Source organism: Camelus bactrianus, chromosome 32 (genome assembly GCF_048773025.1).
Source record: "Camelus bactrianus isolate YW-2024 breed Bactrian camel chromosome 32, ASM4877302v1, whole genome shotgun sequence".
Taxonomy (NCBI): domain Eukaryota; kingdom Metazoa; phylum Chordata; class Mammalia; order Artiodactyla; family Camelidae; genus Camelus; species Camelus bactrianus.
The window spans coordinates 15646236-15665997 of record NC_133570.1 but is presented as its reverse complement, the minus strand read 5'-3'; the positions used below and the strand labels follow the sequence as shown (position 1 = coordinate 15665997).

The window sequence follows — 19762 nt, the reverse complement described above, 5'->3', positions numbered from 1 at the left end:
ACTTGTCCTGTTCCAGAGGCAGATTCACATACAGTACTTTTTTTTATCAGCCTCACATCAGCCCTTTGAGGCTGATACTACCATTCACATTTTACAGCTCAGACAATTGACGCCCAGGGGAGTGAAGTGCTTTGCCCAAGGTCACAGAGTGCTTTGTCCAAGGCTCCAACCCTAGTCAGTTATACCTCCAAGGTCCCTGTGATTTGTCGACGGTTCTTAACTTTACAGTTTAGGAAGAACAACAGACCTCAAGATCCATCCAGTCTGGACCTTGGCAGTGAGAAAGAACTAGAGAAAAACAAAATGAGTGAAACATCAAACTTGCCCCTGACTTTCCAAGCGCGAACTCTGAGCTTGTACGAATGAATTGACATGATAAAACAACAGCCTCTACTATGGACAAGACACGAAATAAGTATGGAATCACAACATGAGAAAACTGCTCTCTTCCCAATTCTCTTTCACCCTTCTGATTACACCTAGGAAAAAGTCTCCATTTGGAGCTAATGGGTCTTCAATACCTTCTCCAACACTTGTCAGTTTCCCTCTATAACAAAGGAAAAAGCGGCTTCAGGCTCAGGCAGGCAGTAATATCCAGCCAACATTTAATATCTTTGTTTCATCGTTTCTGGGTGGGGGATATTTTGTGGTTACATTCTATTTGAGGAAAGTGATAGCTGGCTTTCTATTTACTGTGGTCCTATGCATTTTCCTCTTGAACTACACTTAATGATTTTTTTTAATGAGTACATTTACTCACATTTTTTAATACATAGCTGTAAAGAAAAATTTTAAATTCACGACACTATAGAGGTGGTATGCAAACAGGACAAAAATAAAAAAGGTACCATTGGAACGACTGAGGCTTGAGAAACACTGCCCCATGAAATTAAAAATAACCCGGCCATGTAATTATATTGTCCTGAAAGTATACTGCAAGTTGCCTAAATAGCACAAGTTCACAGCAGCCCATCACTATTCAAGCAGATTTTTGAGGGCTTACGTATGCAGTTTCTGTAGCAACAGAGATATAACAGAACCATATTCAAACCACTAGACCTACGTGCCTGAAAGTCTAATTATTGGAAAATTATAGGCCTCAGTAACACAGCTATGCCTCACTGCACACACAGGCTTGACCGAATACCTCATGGTAATTGGATAAACCACGTCTACAAGGAAGCTGTGTGGAAAGGAAGCACCCTTCCCCCAGCTGTGGTCCCCTCAACCACCTGTGTCTGTGGAATTACATTTATTCATTCATTCACTCATTCTGTCATTCAACATTGCAATGATTACCCAGCCCCTGTGGTACGCATTGGAAATACAATGAAGGACTCCCCTGAGCCTCCAGTCCAGAAGGGGGCACCAGACATCAGGCCCAACTTCACATGCCTGAGTGCCTAACTGCCAATGAGGCTCTGAAAAGAGCACCATTCTTTGAAAACACCTAACAGAGGAATTTGCCTACCCTGTGGGTCCTCAGGGAAGGCTTCCTGGAGGAGGTGACCATCAGGTTGCAATCTAAAGACTAGGAATTAACTAAGGGAGATGGGAGAAGAGAGGGGTAAAAGCGTGGGTATGCTCATGTATGTGGATGAGATTTCCTGTCCCACGCACCCCCCGCACAGTGAGCATCTCACCCTGGTGCCATTACCCAAGTGTGATCCTTGGATTCATACGTCATATGTCTTGTCCCCTAAATGCAAACTAACAAGGGTATCTGTTCTTCAGGGAAAAATGGCGATCCAAGCCCAACACTGAGGAAAACTGAGAGATGGTAAGTCTCCAACATCTGCTTCCCTGTGGAATTTGAAAGGGTGATTTTGACCACTCAGAACTTTGAGGCATCAACATAGCTGTTCTTAGCTGGCGCTGCACTTGGAACTCTGGAAAGTTTTCAAGGCTCCAAGCCCAGGCCACGCCCAGGAAGAACCAAGCCACGCCCAGGCACAACCAGGCCACGCCCAGGAACAGCCAAACCACGCCCAGGCACAGCCAGGCCACGCCCAAGCCATTAAGTTAGACTTCCTGAGGATGGGGCCTGGTGCCCAGTAAAGTTTAAAGCTCCTCCGAGGAGTCCAATATGTGGTTGAGGCTGAGAACCGCAGGAACCTAGCCTTATGAAGGATTCAAACCTACAAAAACGTACTGAGTACCTACTGTGCACCAGGCTCCGGGCAAGGGTAAGGGTAGAGGCTGGTGAGAATCAGATCCCCCAGTCATGTAAGGATCACTGTGTCAGGCTGCGCCCACCCTCAGTGAACACGTGGGAGCCTAGGTAAAGATGAAACGTGCTCTGGTCTCATGACTGGCCTGGGGGATCTGATGAAAATGCAGGTTCTGATTCAGCAAGTCTGAGTGGGTTCTGAAGAGTCTGCATTTCTAAAGAGCATCCTTTTGTTACCGCCCAGCCAAGAACCAGAGGTGAGTTTCAGGTTCTGAAGTTAACCTCTCAGATTTCAGCTTCTCCCCATCGTTTTTCCACCACTTTGACAGTCCTGAGCGTCACCTGGGGGCAAACGAACTAGAGGGAAAGAACAAAACGCACCCTCACGGCCTGACGGGAGTGGACCCGTGATGGCCCCCGACCACTCCCCACCACACACATCCCCAGAGCATGGGGTGGATCTCAGGAAGAAAGAGACGGGGAGGAGGTGGAGGTGGGGGAATGGGTTGCTGGTTGTCATAAATAGTAAACCATCTGTACAGCAGCAGCCCCCCCACTGCCTATGGAGTCCCCCATCAGGAGCCAGAACAAAGAAGGAGATTTCAAGAGGCATCAGAGATCAAAACGGCCTCTGAGGCTCTCCTGCAGCGGGTTTTTGTTTCTAATTAATCACCATCCTTGGCAAGTCAATTGAGCCTGTTTTAAAATGGGTACTCCAAGGACAAGGGATGGGGTGGAAGTTGAAGCCAGAGGTCTTTGGAGCTGACGCTCAGGGCAGTGAACTCTTGGGGAGCAGACAATGGGGTCAGCTGTGACCCATTCAGCAGGGCCAGAAAGGATGGATCAAGGGACAGGAATGCTTGCAGAGGCCAGGCTGTTCACAGGAACCCATGGACAGTAGACGCAGCCCTGGGGACTGGGGTCAAGTGGAGACAGTACCTTCACCCAACAGATTGGCAGCTACTCAGTTCCATTGCCAAGCAGAAATATAGACCTGTTTCTGCATTTCTGGACAATGTGCTATAGCTTCCTTTTTTGCTGTTGAAAATAATCTGGAAATACGGTTTCTTGAACACTGAAATCTCCTGGCTTAGAGAAGTTGGCTCAGATTGTTTTCGAACACCACACCACCCATCAAAATATGTCTGAAAGCCACCTGTGGGCGTGCAGACTGCCAACATGTCACCTCTGAAACAGGCTGGACTGAAGGAATTACCTGGGAATGAAATGCCCCGTGGGTGGGGCCAGTATCGGGGGCTGAGAGCAGGAGAACGTGGCTGGATGACTTTCCGAACACAAGGGAAGTATCGGAGGAGGGAATCCTGATGCCCTAAAAGCAGCCCTGGAAGGAGGGTCAGGATGCAGCCTTCTGGTTTGTTCTCCTGATTAGGTCACTTCCCCATCCTGACCCTCAGTTTCTTCATCAGTGAAATGGGAGGGCTGGAATGCATGATTTTAAGAGCTTGCCTTACTCTGATGATCTGTGACTCTCCGATTCAGATATTCTACGATTCTAGCATGAGGATACCCTGTGACTCCAGGAATGGACATCCTCCTGTTCTGGGAGCAAATTTCATCCTTACGGGATAGCTTTCATCCCGAAAGCAGCAGACAAGGACTCATGAAGTGAGCATGGAGGCGTGTGGGGACCGCCTCCTAGGAACTGCTCATCCAGGATCCCCAGAATCACTCAATTTATCTTCCCCATCATGCTCTTAATCTCTGAAAATTTAATGGCTCGACCATAAGCTGCCTAAAGAACAGAGCTGACCCATCACCAATAAATCAGAAACACCCAGCGATGCTTCTGAATAAATGATAGCCTCTCGGATCAGTGAGCAGGCGAGCTGGGGATGTTTAATGTAGCTTGGGAGAGAGATCTAACCCGTGCGCTGCTGGGGTGGGAGGCATTGCTAAGAAGACAGGGATGGTGGTGAGGAGACCAAGAGACCCCAGAGTCATTCCCGCATGTTTGGACGGAACCAGACCCAAGCTTTCCCAGTCACGGCTGGCTTGACCTTCCCTGCAAGAAAAACATCCCCCAGAGAGAAGACAAAATGTCCCAGGGTATAGGGTCAGGCCATTCAAGGTGGCAGCTGTCTTGCTCTCTGTCCATCCTGGGCTCAACCAGCCCCTGACTTACCTACACCCTACTCAGGCGAACGTGCTTGCCCCCTGCCCCTACTAGAGATTGTTCTGATCCTTGGGCCAGAACGGCTCCACCGGCTAGTTTATTAGAGAGAAACATCTGCCCTTGGGATGCTGGTTAACCTGAGGGGCTGTGAGGGGCGTGCCCCAGCTCTGGTTGCCCTGGTAACGGATGAGCCCAGCTGATGTCAATTCCCCCCTTCGTGGCCGCCTCCTTCTCCCCCGAGGAGTGAAGGCTGCTGCTATGTCCTGCTCTCCGTCTGTTGCGCGTGGTGGACTCGTGCTCCAGGGCTTTTCTTCAGTCGTGGGCGATCCCCTGCCGCGTCCAACAAACCACTGATGTCTCTCGCTGTTTCTGGGCTCGTTCTTCAGTCTCAAAGCTGGGCAACTAACGACAAGGCTCGCGGGCGGGCGGAGCGTAATGTATATATAGGGTTATGGAAAGAGACATCAACTTAGAATCCTCGATGGCAATCGCAGCTCCTGTAAAAATCCCCTGCTTGGCTGGTTTGTTCATCTGTACAGCAGGGATCCCGGGAAATGAAGACGCGTCCCACGCTTGACCTTGCACTTCTCCGTGTAACCACTGACCGCCCCCATTTCACGCGGAAGAGGAAACAGGCTCAGAAAGGGGAAGTTACTTGCCCCAGGTCTTACGGCAGTTCGGGATTCAATCCAATGCCTGAGCCCCCAGTGCGGGGCTACTTACCCCCACCGTGGGAGCCCTGGGTACAGTTTGGCTGCTTTTTCGCTTTGGGGGCTGGAGCCCCAGCTGCACACCCCACCCGGGGGCCTCGGTGGGCCAGTTGCCATGGGCGGCTGTGATGCACACGGTCTCCCTACACGTCCTGGCTCCGTGCTCGTCCCCCCACGTTGGCTCTGAGAAACAGGCAGGTGGGCAGCCGTGGATCCAGAGCCTTGGAGTCAGTTCCTGGTGGATGCCGTGTTCAAGTACACCCCCACGCCCTGCCAAGAGCTGCTTGGGAATTCCAGAGGACCCTGGATCACGGGAAGCAGCTCTGCTTGGAAACAGGTGAGGAAATGCAATTAGGGGCTGGTGATAGCCCTTCACTGACAGTGTGGTCCCTGAGAGCGCCGAAGCACATTGGGCTCCCAACTGTTCCGCCCTAGAACTCGGCACTCCCACATCACGGCTGCCTCTGCGCCTTCACTCCATTATGCCCACTGGAAGCTCCAGGTCCGGAGTCCAGGGTCTCCTTCACACTTCCCCAACAACCTCAAAGACCCAATTGGTTCCCCTTAGAGCTGAAAAATGTGACCCAATGCAATGGTTTTTGAATGTTTAAAAAATGTTTAAGACATCAAAGACTTTCTTCAAAGTCTTACTCAAAATCCCAACATACAAAACAGATGAAAGGAGAAAGTAGAGAAGGCACTCCCAGCCCCCGCCCACCTGGCTGCCTCCTGCCTCGCAAGGGAGCCCCAGGGCCCTGCCACGGAACCCGGGGCCCCAGGAACCCAGTTTGCAAACCTCTAGTCTAATCAGGCTCCGAGGGGATAACACCTGGCCCAGGGTGACACAGGGAGGTAGTGCAAAGATGAGGCCCCTTTCCATGGGCTGCTAAAAGCCCCAACAGGAAATAGCCCTTTCCCTGGGCCAGCTCAGTCTGCTTGTACGAATTTGCCCCGAATGAGTAAATTTGGGTTGATTGGTTGGTTAGTATTTATTTGGTGGGTTGGTTGGAGGGTTGGTTGGTGGGTTTGGTCGGTGGGGTTGGTTGGATGATTTATTAGTTGCTTATTGAATGGTTGAGTAGTTGGTTGGCTGGTTGACTCGTTCACTGATTAGTTGGATAATTGGTTGATTCGTTGATTGGTTAATCGGTTGGTGGCTGGCTGGTTGGTTGTTCTTTTACTTGGCTGAGTGGTTAGCTGGTTAGATAGTCAGTTCACTGACTGGTTAGCTGATTGATTAGGTGGTTGGCTGGTTCATTGGCTGGCTGAACAAATGAGTGACTGGTTGAGTTGGTGGTTTCATATGGTAGGGCTTTGGAGAAGGCTCTGAGACGTGAAGTGGACGTTGGAGGAAAGAGGCACCAAGCAGATGGCCTGAGATGTTGGGGGGAGAAGTGACATGGACTCAGAGATTTCAGAAATAGTGGAGGTAGGAAAACTAGCAAAGTTGTTAGAGCCTGTTTGTCCGCTTCCTGACTTGGGGGGTGGGTGATAAGCAGGTGGGCGGATGAATGTGTGTCCTGTAGAAACTGTAAAGTCCATTACACACGTTGAGGGTCCCCTCCTACTCCCCCCAGGCTCCCAATGCCCCCTGGTTTCTTCCATCCCTTCCCCCAAACAACCCTGATCTTCAATCCCTTACCCACCCCGGGCTGTCAGTGATGGATCACAGCTCAATGTGTTTGCATGTATTTATTTTTTGTATATATATATTTTTTTAATTGAAATATAGTCAGTTTACAATGTTGTCGATTTCTGGTGTACATGAACATACAGATACTCGTTTTCACATTCTTTTTCACCATAGGTTACTGCAAGATGTTGGATGTAGTTCCCTGTGCTCTGCAGTATGAACTTGTTCATTTATTTTATACACAGCAGTTAGTATCTGCAAATCTCGAACTCCCAATTTATTCATTTATTTATTTTTGAGAGATGGAACATGAATGGGGGTATTTCAGCCATCCCATAGGAGATGGGATCAGGGTTTGAAGGAAAGACGACTGGGACCCCAGGAGTCACATCCCACGAGAGCACTTCCTCTGACCTGAAGATGATGGTAGCGCTCACGTAACCCTCGCAGTAACCTTCTGTACTAAGTGTTGGAATAATCTCCAGTTGCAAGATGAAGAATCAGAGTCGGGGAGGCAGTGACTGAGTTCTGGTGGGTGCAGAGTAGAGGGCCCAGACTTGTACCCTGTCTCCCAAGTCCACACTCAGCCCCAAGATCACTCAGTGACACCACCTTGGGTCCTCCGCAGCCCCTTCTCCCTCCCCTTGGGCTTCTGGATACCAGTCCTGGTGCTGGTGGGGAGCCCCGAGCATCACTCACTCATAAGCCAGGGCTGTAGCAGGCTCCACGTGCCGCATGGCAGCCACCTTCTGGAATAGGAGCTCAGTGGGCCCACCGCTCCCAGCCCTGCCTAATGAGCTCTGACCTCAGCTCTGAAACCACAATCAATTAATAGGAAAGCTCCCAGCTGGGGCCACTTCATGCATTTATTTGCAAGATTAATGGCAGATACGAAATTGTTGCTTCACCTTGGGACTTTCAAGGAAATCTGGAGAACACCCAGGCAACAGCCCCATAAATATTCCTCAAGGCCATTCCTGCCTTCTGCCCCACCTTGTGTTATCAGAAGGTGGTGTTTTTCTGCCCACGCTTTGCAAGGTTAAGGGGAACATGGCAGGGAATGGGCATGGTTGTAACTGAGAGAGTTTCAAGCCTCCTCCTCGTTCTTACCCTCTCTCTTTGCCCTTCCGAGGGCTGTGAGAAGAGAATACGCTTTGGGGGGACCACCAATGGTTCCCCCTTCATGTATTCCTCCAGAGGCCAGCTTTAAATGATTAACAAAATAATAATGCATTAACTCATCCATATTGTGGGCTTGCTATGAGCCAAGTTCTTCACATGGTCTCACTTGATCTTGGCAACAGCCCTATGAGCATGGAACAGTGATTAATCCCCATTTTGCAGATGAGAAGACCGAGGCACAAGATCACACAGCAGTTTAGTAGAGGAGCCTGAACTTGAACTAGCACTTCCTGACACCAGAGCCAGAGCTCTTACCAGAGGTCGTGTAATGTGGGCTCCAAGAATCCAACTCATTCTTCCCTAAGGGGCATGACACGGTGGAGGTCACTGGTCAGGACTAAATGAAGGAAGTAGGTCCTGGGAGTCCCCAGGGCTGGGCCATTTGAAACATCTCCTGTCTTTGGGACACTCAATTTCCATTCAAATCTACATCCCAGCTGCCTGCTGGGCCAGGGCTCAAGCTCTAGGTCAGATAGAAGTTTCCAGCCTCAGACCCTCCACTTTCCAGCGCTGTGGCTTTGGACCATCTCTGAACCTTAGTTTCTCCTCTGTAAAAAAAAAATTGGTTGCTTTGTAAGGTGTGTTTTTGTATCTTGCTAAGTAATAAGTGTTCATGATTTTCAAAAGTTCCAAATGTACAAAAGAGGAAAGTCTTTCTCCCACCCCTGTCCTCACCATCCCCCAGGCTCTCCTCCCCGGATGTGGCCACTAGTACCAGCATCCTCTGCGGCAGCTCCATCTAATAGAGGCAACCAGCGATGGTGACATGCCGCTGTGCTCGTCAGAACACTGGCTATTGAGCGCTTGAAATGTGGTTAATGTGACGAACTAAATTCTGAATTTTATTGGATTTTAATTCATTTATGTTAGCAGCAGGTGGCTAGTGGCTGCTATACTGGACAGCACAAGTCTGGAGACCCTGAGGATAGCTAACACCCACTGAGCAGTGACCACATGGCAGGCCCTGTTCTAAGCACTTCCCATAATTTACTCCTCATCCTCACAAGAACCCCGGGAATAGGTACTACATGCGCAATGTTCGCTCTGGAGAAACTGAGGGGCAGTGAGGTCAAGTTCTTACAAGTTCACTTTACCAGGACATGGAGGAGCTGTGATCTGAGTCCAGGCTGTCTGACTGCAGAGCCGGGATTCAGCTCCATAAGCAGGTTTCATCATAAAACATCTAAGCAGCTTAAATGAGAACGTGTGTAATAAGCTTGGCATCGTGCCTGGCACAGAACAGGTGCTCGGTAACTCACCCCATCCCTTTAATCCGGTCCATCTCTTCCCTGCTCTCAGTTTAGGCCCCACTCGCTCCCACCCCTGGGCCCTCGCTTATGCTGTGTTCCCCTCAGTCCTTCCACTTCACCAAATCCTTCCCGACTGTCAGGCACCAAGGATGGGATAGAGGAGTCCAGAAGCCTGAGTTGGCCTGGACAAGGCCACAAAAAGTAGGACGCGTCGGGGAAGTGGTACAGAACTCAGCACCACTCTGTAACAGAAGCCGTGGCCTTCTGGAGAGGGACGTAGCCAAGCCACAAGCCAGCACGACGATGAGATGATGGCCATCAGGAGGATGCAAGCTGCATACTGGGGGCAGTGGGAAAAGAGGTTAGGTCGAAGGGGCTGGAGCAAGACATTGGGCTCTGACTACCAGATATTAATTTAGATCTGATTTAATAAGTGGTATGGGGCTGGGGTTGATGTACTCATGCATTTAACAAGCATTTATTAAGCACCAACTTAACTGGTCATTAATCACCGGGGGCCACATTTGTTTTCCCACCACGTGACTGTGCTAAAGAGACACTGGAATTTCTGGTACATCTACTCAAGGTCACCTTCTCTGCACTGGAGAATGCTCAGGGGCCAAGTTCAGTTCTTTACCTTTATCCTGTTAACAGGTGCCTTCTTTGTACATAAATCGACTCAACGGCCCAGGAGAAAAGCAATAAGGATTTTGATCCCATTTTATAGATGGCAAAGCAGAGGCTGGGGGAGTTGAGCTGATCTGTTAATGCATGGGCTGGGTGAACACGCTGGCCCCGGTCTGGGTTTTTTTTCTCTCTGTCAAAGTGTTCCTTTGCAGGGCACTGAGGTCTGTAATTTCCATCTGCTAGGGCGGGCCTTGCCAGCGGAGGCATCCGGTGTCCCTGGCGCTGGCTCAAAGGACTGCCTTCTCGCTGCGGAGGGAAGGAATCCTTTTGCTTGGCAACCTGTGTGCCATTTTCCACCTGGGTAGGTTTTAATCTTGCAGACAACAGATACCTAAGCAGCCCACCACCCTGGAGGAAGCAAAAGCTCCAAGCGCCCAGGAAGAAGGGGCTCCAGGCCATGCCCTATGTCTTGGCAAAAGGGGCAGCTGTCATGCTTAGGAGCCAAGGGACCAACAGAACACCCCACACAGAGCCTTGGGGGAAGGAGCAGTGGCAAAAGAGGCGGTTCTTGGTTCTGGTGTGGGTGCCCACTGGAAAAGGGAGTGGGGCATCCCTCGGCACCTGGGAGGACCCCCTGCCCACTTGCTTCCCACCGGGTCTGGGCCTGTCCTTCCTTGGCTCCACTCTGAATCTCAGAGGCCTGACCCTGTGAGTTGCATTTCCTAGGCTCCTGGATCATCTGGATTCTGTCTGGACTCCACCAATGGGAAGCTCAGGCAGGTGACTCAAGGATGGGGACAAGGGAGGAGCCAGGGCCTTTCTCCCCTTCCTTCACCAGTTCGGGGGGGCGTGTCTGACAGTGCTGGACTCCTTAGAGGCATAAGTTTCCCCTGAATGAGCACACTGTTCCAGCTTTTGTCAGGTGTCCCCAGCCCCTGGGTACCAGTAACACCACCCCGACTCTGTTCCTCCAGCCCCTGCGGAGGGGGCAGCTTCTTGCTCTTGCTAATCTCTGGGGTGTCTGCCATCTTAGTTTGTGTTCACCTAAAGCAGATCCTGTAACAAAGACTTGAGTACGTGCAGTTTTTTTGGGAGGCAACCCCAGAAAGAACAAGGAAGGGAGTTGGGGAAGTGTGATGGGAAAGGGAGAAAAGCTACTAAAGGGCTGTGACTTTGATGGACGACTGGGCTCAGTCCCAATGGGGTCCTTCTAAGAATCATTGGGAAACATGCCTCAGCGTCAACCTGCTGGAGGGATGAGAAGCTGTGTCTATTGTCTACTAAATTCCGTCTCCACTGTTGGAAGGTGGCCCCTGGGTGTTAAGTCTCGCATCTCCAGACTGTACCCGCAGGCTCCCAAGTCCAAGAAGAAGACCTCATGAAGAGAAGCAGAGTTGCGTGGGCTCCAGGTGGAGTTGAAACGATATGCAAATGATATGCAAATAACCCCCAAGGGCATGAAAGGAGGTTCGCCAGCCTGAGTAACACAGAGAAAACCACAAGGAGATTAACACTTACATACCCATCAGAATGGCTGAAATTGAAAAGGCTGACAATACCAAGTGCTGAAGATGTGGAACAACCGAAAGTCTCATATACTCCTGATGGGAACTGTAAAATGGTACCACCACTTTGGAAAATTGTCTGCCTGTTTATCTTGTAAAACTAAACACTTTCTCAAGGCACAGGCATCTCTCTCCCAGGTATACACCCAAGAGAAATAAAAACACATGTTCACACAAAGGCTGGTACACAAATGTTTATAGCAGCTTTATTTACGATAGACAAAGCCTGGAGAATCCCAGATGTCCAGCAACGGATAAAGACATGGCGGTATATTCATACAATATAATGCTAGTCAACACTGAAAATGAACAGATGACTGATGCATATGCAACAACGTGGATGAATCTCAAAAACAAACCAAAAGCTCATGAAAGAAGCTGGACACCAACTATGTGATTCTATTTGTATGAAACTCTAGAGAAGACAAAACTAATTTATGATGCTGGAGAGCAGGGTTAGCCTTGTCTGGGAACAGAGGTGTATTGGCTGGAAAAGGAGAATGAAAGAAACTTCTAGAAGGATAGGAATGTTTCATATCTTGACCTGACTGGTTGATTACAGCATATTCACAAAGCTAAAAATTCATAGAGCTAAACACTTAAGATTTTTGTACCTTTTATGTAAATTAAGGCACTTCTTTTTTGAAAAATAAAAACATAAGTGAAAAAAGAGCTCCATTCTTAAAAGCCCTTCCTTGGGTGCTCACCTGGTCACCAAGGATGACTCTGCAGTTGGCATCTCCAGCCTCATTAGAGGGAAATGAGGGAGAGTCCAGGCCGGGCTGAGCCTCGAGCTGCTGGTGCAGAAAAAAACACTTGCTCCCGTCAGTGAGTTATGATTAAGAATTTTCCTCCTGGCCTCCGAGTGTTTTACTGGCTCATCCATCAATCTGTCAGGCCAGCCGTCAAGATGAGAACAGCAGAAAACTAACAGCTCACACCCAAACAGCCTGAATAATTCAACACCCGCTACAGCCTCCGGACACTGGGAGCATGAAGCTAATTTTTTATTTATTTCTTGGGCTCTGCAGTTTATTTCCATGCCCCTGGAGTCTCAGAGAGTGGGCATGGGGCTTCCATGGGCCAAGATAGGACAGGCCAAAGTCACAGAGGCTGAGATGTCCCACCCTGATGTCTGGAGCAGGACAAGGAACCTCCAAACAGGAAGAGAATGGGCATTGGAGTTCCAAGATACTGGTTTAAGACCTGGTTGGCCACTTCTCAGCTGTGTGATCTTGAGCTAGTCATTTACTTTTGAGCCTCAGTTTCCCCAGCTGTGAGCTGGGCATGGTGATAGGACACTTACCTAGTGCTTACTGTGTGCCAGATCCTGTTATAATTACTTATATTAACTCATTTAATACTCAAATAATCCTATGTAGTACTTACAACATCCTCCTCATTACACAGATGAAAGAACTGAGGCCCACAGCTCACCCCCAAGTAATCAAAGCACCTGTCTCATAGGGTGAGGTTGAAAGGAAATAGAGCTTACAGATCTCTGGACAGTATGCCTGGCACACAGTAGGTGCTCAATAAAACATAGCCACTGCTGCTGTTATTAAGATGTCTTTCAGGGTCAATATCTTGCTTGAGTATAACAGCCAACATGTGAGGTTGATGGGCATTCTGTAACTGCAAATGGGGAAATAGAGAGTGAGGTAAATGGCTTGCCCAAGGCCACACACATTTACTCTAAGGACACTGCCCATCCTCAGATCCACCTAGGCTCCCCTTATGGAGCCATTGACACCAAGTCCCAAGTTCTACGGGCCAAACAGACCTTGCTTTCAAAAGAAAGACCTGGCTTCACATCCTGTGTCTGCCACTTCCCAGTGTTCAAGTAGAGCAGGGTCCTTCACTTCCACTGCCTTGGCTGTGAAACAGGATGAGACAGTCAGTTACAAGGGAATCAAGAGCTGACTTGGGCATGAGTGAGCTTGGTTTGGTCCCCAGCCCTGCCACTTGCCAGCTGCAGGAACCTGGACAAGCAGATTCCTCTGAGTCCCAGTCTCTTCATCTGAGCCCCAAGGGAGCAAGTCTTCCAAGTTGTTTTCTAGTTTCCCACCTGATTAAGGGAGAAGCTTCACAGAGCTTCTCAGTCAGGAGACACTTCCATTAACAATCCTCAGTTGGCAAAATGTCATTGTCCATATTGTCCTGGGCAGGGAGGGCCCCAGGTAAATGACACGTGCATCTCATAAGCTGCAGGTAAATGATATTCCATTGCAACACCATCTTCTGTTGCAATGGCAAATCTGGGCTCTGGGTCTTGGTTTCCTTTTTGTACAAAAGAGGGCAGTTAGATTACCTGATCTTTAAGAATCTTCCAGTTCTGATGTATAATTCTATGTACAGCACTCGGAAATTGGGAACAGGGTTCCAAATGGGATAAAGAAAGGGGTTTGGACAAGCAGTAGGGACTGAGTGAAGGGGGTGGGTCTTCTTCAGCACCACAGACAGCGCCAAGCTGCTGGGTTTCTGGGGAGGAAACTGCTTGAAACTGTGTGAAGGCCCAGGTACACATAAGAGTAACATTCACACTGTAGTCTAAATCAGTGTTTTTCAACTTCAGCACTGTTGACATTCAGGGACAGATAATTGTTGTGAAGGGCTTTTCTGTGTATTGTAGGATGTTTAGAAGCATCTCTGGGCTCTACCCACCCCACCCCACCCCACTCCCAAGTCATAACAATCAAAAATACCTCCAGACATTGCCAGCTCTCTCCACTTGAGAACCATGGATCAAAGTGAATAGCACTCCCTGGAGTTGTGCACGTATGAGGTCACCCTCATGGTTCCAGTCCTAAAATTATCCTTCCAGACTTAAAGAGCCCAGGGGCAGGTCTCTAGTCTTCTCTCTTCTGGAAGGCAGTAGTGAACAGATTAAACAGTTAAACAAGTAAAGTAAATAAATAAAAGAAGTAAGGACTGTAATAAGTTCTGGGGGAAAATAAAATGGGGTGTGATAAAAAGATAATGGGAAAACATGTGCGCTAGACAAGGGAATCCTCGTGCACTGTTTGGTGGGGACATAAACTGGTGCAGCCACTATGGGAAACAGTATAGAGGTTCCTCAAAAAATTAAAAATAGAACTACCATATGGTCTAGTCATTTCACTTCTGGGTACTTATCCAAAGAAAATAAAAACACTAACTCAAAAAGACATATGCACTTCCGTGTTCATTGCAGCATTATCTACAATAGCCAAGATATGGAAACAACCTACATGTCCATTGATGGATGAATGGGTAAAGAAAACGTGGCATATATACATACAATGGAATATTATTCAGCCATAAAAAAAGAATGAAATCTTGCCATTTGCCACAACGTGGATGGATCCCAAGGGTGTTATGCTAAGTGAAATAAGTCCAATGGAAAAAGACAAATAGCATAGGATCTCACTTATATTTGGAATCTAAAAAGCAAACAAACGTAAGCTCACTGATACAGAGAACAGGTTGATGGTTGCCAGAAGCGGGGGATGGGAGAAGAGGAGAACTGAGTGAAGAGGGTCCAAAATTACAAACTTCCAGTTATAAGTAAGTCATGGGTAAGTAATGTGCAGCATGGTGACTATAGTTAAGAGAGTTGATCTTTACAGCTCTTATCACAAGAAAAAAAGATAACAGGAGAACATGGGTCATCTTAAACAAGGTGCTTGCGTAGGGCTTCTCTGAAGAGGTGACAGTTGAACTGACAACTAAAAGATGAGAAGAAACCGCTTGTAAGACAATGGTGGGAAGAACCTGTTATACTGGAAGAATCACACAGAGGCCAGTGTGGCTGGAGCAGAGTGAGAGATGGGGAGAAGGGCAGATGAGGCATGAACAAGAGACATGGGTCTGATCATTCAGGGTCTTGGCAAGCAGGTTGTATTTTAAACTAAATCCTAGGAGAAAACTGAAGGTGCTAGGGAGAGATTCCCCTCCTGTGTCCTCAAAATTCGCAGGCATAAGCCTCAGGCTTTCTCCCCTATGGGCAGCCGCCAATGTTGCAGGCTTGTCCCCCAACTGCAGCTGGAAGTGAGGCCAGTATCCGCTGGGCTACTGTCAAGGCTTTTACTGGCCCTCTGCTTTTCAGAAAACTCACAGATTTCCTGCAATTTATGAAAGGTTCCCATTTTTCTAGCCCAAGGTCAAGATCAAGGCGATGCAGCACATTTTACAGCATCCAGGGAACAGGGTTTGTTCTCCCTTAAGCGCATGTCTTGCCCTAGATCCTATGGTGTTATTAAGCTTTTGAGGACATCTTGTGACTTAGTAAGGTGGCAGGGTGTGGGGGAGGAGAGAGGAAATAGCAATTTTTCTGAGGATTTATGACCACGTAATTTAGTGTTCCTGCCTGAATTGTCTCTTTCTCCAAGTCAATGACTTCGGCGCTTTAAGAACTGGCCATGGTCCTAACCTGAAAATTGTGTTACCATTGTATCCTTGTGTCTTGTACATGTCACTATTGGCTGAGCTAATGATTTGATGAGTGAACGCATATGTGAATAAATGATAAAACAGAAGGTAGGGGGTGCTTGTTTCATAGAGACAGAGTTTAGCAACATTTTCACCTGCAACAACATGGAAATTGGATAATGTATATAGTTTATGTAGATAAGATTTCCAGGCAGAATATCGAAGATGACTCCTGGTCCTTCTCAGTGCCTGTGGCGATACGCAAGAGGAGTGATACAGGCTAAAGGAATGACCACAAACTTGATGGTTTTGAAAATTGCCCATGTCTCCAGATGGCAAATGGTGCTAAAAGTAAATGTCTTCAGACAGAGATCAAATCCAGGGCACTGTCAGGAAAAAAGGCATAGAGATGAAGTTGAAGTTGGGACCATAAAATGCTTTATTACAGCCTCAAAAATATCTAATTGCCACAAATAACCAATCAGTCAGACCATGCAGCTTTTAATAACCTTAAGGACACTGTGCCTCAGATACCCTGAGGCTTTCAGAAGCTCAGGGTAGAGAAGAGTTCAGTTCAGTGAGACTCTCAGCTGTGGTGGCTTTTTTCCTAATGGAGTGAATCCCCAGTGAGATTCTCAAGAAACCCACAAAACTTGTAGGAGAAATGTATTGGCAACACAGCCAGTTTGGATTGAAAGAGACGGAAAACTGCACAGATTTAAAAGAAGACTTTGGACCCCATCCCAACATTTCTACAGAAAGAAAGTCAGCTGAGAAAATACGTCATCTGCAAGTGTTTCATGCAGAAGGAAGGATGAGTCAGAGGGTAGAATCAAGAGTTCAAAGGGTGAAGCCAAGAGCTGTTGAGATTTATTCCCAGATCTTGGGTCCTAATTTTTTAAATTGCAAACTTGTGCCCTGATGTATTTCACAATTGCTCTGGACCAGTAACCTTTCTGTGCCTCCTTCTCTGCCCACCCCAACCTCGTCTGAACACAAGTCATCTATAGCAGTTGTCCCATGCCGGTCCCTCTGTTGCTCTCTCCTGGGTCATTCTTGAGGGAAGCCAGCCACCCTGATGTGAGGATACTGAAGCCAGCACCAACTTGCCAGGAACATGAATGAGGTATCTTGCATGTAGGTCCTCCAGCCCCAGTCAAGTCTTCAGATGACTGCAGCACCAGCCAACACCATGGCTGCAACCTTGCGAGAGACTCCAGTCCAGAACCACCTGCTAAGCTCTCTTACGTTCCTGACCCACAGATACTGTGAGAGAATAAATGTTTATTGTTGCCACCTTAAGCTATTAAGTGTTGGAATAAGTCATTGAGAGCAATAGATAACTAATACAGATTTCCCAGAGCATATAAACCATTTCTTGGAACAAACTAAGACTTAATAAATAGTATGTAAATACTATTATTTAATAGAAAATACTATTATTAATAGAAAGGCTTTGCCCTTGAACAATACAAGGCTAGAACAAACTCAAGACGAGTAAACAAAGATATTTGGGGGTGATATTTGAGAGAGGAGAAAAGGCTTAAGCTGAAGGTGGGGTTGAACGCATCCAGATTTCTGCTTCTCACCTGCAGATCTGGGTGACTTCCTTTAATGTCCCCTCCCATCAGTTCTCAGGTGGCAGGAGGAAGGTCATCATGAAGAAACCAAATGTAAAGAATCTAAGGCTGAAATTTTATTATTCCCCCCAAATTCCAGGAGCAAGAAATTAGGAAGGAACCCCATCCTGGAACAGTATTACTATCCAGATGCCCAGAAATGCCCCCACCCACCTTCAGACTGAGACATGTGGGTCACAGTCTGAGAGAGACGCCAGAATCCCCAGAGGAATCTTTCAAAATGCAGCTGCCTGCATTCCACCCCGTGGAGATCCTGATTCCTGTAACTTTCAGCCACTTAGCTCATATATGTTGAGTAATAAATAGCCAGATCATTGGCACATGAGCAGACATTTGTCTAGATAGGAATAGATATTTGACTCAAATTTGGGGGGGGGGTATTAGATTTATTTATTTTTAGAGGAGGTACTGGGGATCGAACCCAGGACCTTGTGCATGCTAAGCCTGTGCTCTGCCACTTGAGCTATACCCTCCTCCCCTCAAATTTTTTTAATGGTATACTTTTTTGTTGTTTTGGTGGAGGTGGGGGCTGTAATTAGGTTTATTTGTTTTAATTTTTTTAATGAAGTTACTGGGGGTTGAGCCCAGGACCTTGAGCACGCTAAGCATGTGCTCTACCACTGAGCTCTACCCTCCCCACTTCAAATTTTTTAAATCAATGAAAGTCACCTTTTAAATTTAGTTTCTTGAAATAGAAAATACAGTCACTGAAACCACATAGGGGACATTTGTTGGTAAGGTTTGGCCATCTCGAACTCCCGCTCCTGCTGTCAATCCAGAGGTGCTAATATGTGTATCTGAAGGAGTCCCGGTGCTCATACTTGGCCATTCTGCATTCCTGCATCCCTCTGGCCACGGTGTTGGTGCAGGATGGGAACATACGTGTCTTAGTTTGGGTTGCTATAGCAGAATACCATAGACAGGCAGCTTACAAACAACAGAAATTTATTTCTCACACTTCTGGAGGCTGGGAAGGCCAAGGTCAGGGTGCCAGCATCATGGTTGGGTTCTGGTCTAAGAGTGCTCTTCTGGATTGCCGATCGCCAACTTGTCAGAGAGCAAAGAGAGAAAGGATGCTTTCTTGTGACCTTTATAAGATAAACAATCCTGCTCATAAGGGCTCCACGTTCATGACCACATGGGATGCAAAGGCCCCACCCCCAAGACCACCACACTGCAGGTAGAGTTCCAACATACAAATCTGGGGAGGACGCAAACGTTCAATCCATAACAATATATCTCCATCACAGTCAATGAGATGGTAAGAAGGTCTGCAAAGACGTCTAGAACAGAGAGAAGCTCTCCTCCTCACTGTCCTCAAGCCTGAAGGGGCACAGAAGTAGGAGCCAAGATGACTTAAGCACAGAGGAAGAATGAGAAGTGGGAAGGACTCTCCCAGTGGAGGGGACATGGGCAGGGTGCTAGCTGTGGGAGGCTGTGAGCAGGTTCGGGGTCTTCTAATGCTGGAGGAGTATGGACAGGACCCCAGTAGCATTCAGTACAGATGCATGAACATTCCTTCACAGGGAAGGGAGAAAGGGAAAGTGGAGGGAGGGAGACAAGGAGGAAGCGAGGGGAGAATATAAAGGAATATTTACTGAGTACCTACTATGTCCCAGGCAATATAAAAAGAGTCTTTGTGTATCTGACCTAAAACTCACATGAGGGTCTGGTTGTCCTGTTTTCCAGATAAGAAGTGGAGGCTTAGATAAGCTAAGACAGGCAGCAAACAGAAGATCTCAAGTTCAAACTCAGGCAAATCCCATAGAATGTCCGTGATCCCGCTAGTCCCTTGGCATGATATGGGGTTTAGTGTATCCGGAAATGGAGGCCCCAGGCCACAGTCCTCTGATCATGTGACACTCGGTAGTGGTGGCAGGGGTGCCGTCACATCTGCTGGTTTTGCAGGAATCATTTATGCCCGAGGGTTTCTGTTTGTTTGGAAATCACTAGCTGATGGATAGTGGTCCATGAAGACTGTCTGCAGATGGGAATTGTTTAGAGGCTGCGGCATTACTCGGGTGCAGGGAATCTCACGGGTGCCCACAGCCAGGAGCCGGACCCACTCCCTTGTAGCCATCACGCCCCCACTGAAGAGTGGCAATGCCTTCAGGATGGCTTTGAAAGTGTCCCAGGAACAGCCCCACCCTCTCTGCATCTCCCACTGACGGCTTCCCAGCCTCTCTCATGATTACTAACAGATCCCCTGGAAGGAAATCAATTCCTAAAAGAGACTTTGGGAAAGGAAGGAATGCCACTTTCAAGATGTGTGGGCTTGGCAGATCATATTACCTCTCTGAGTCTCAGCTATAAAATAGGGATTGGATTAGGCAGGGTTCTGAGGAGAAACAGCACCAATAAAATAAAAAGAATACAGACAGAGATATGTAGGTAGAGACAGAGAGAGACAGAGAGCATTCACTCTGCCTCCACCGTTTTGT

The 19762-nt window shown here is 47.9% G+C and overlaps 1 long non-coding RNA gene across 1 annotated transcript in view; it reads left to right on the top strand.

Moving 5' to 3' along the window:
- Positions 1-4975: 4975 nt before the first annotated feature.
- LOC141575796 (uncharacterized) overlaps positions 4976-19762 on the top strand; it is a 51690-nt gene continuing 36903 nt past the window's right edge. The window contains exon 1 of the long non-coding RNA XR_012503642.1: positions 4976-5351. This is a non-coding gene — a long non-coding RNA (uncharacterized LOC141575796). The remainder of the gene's footprint in view (positions 5352-19762) is intronic.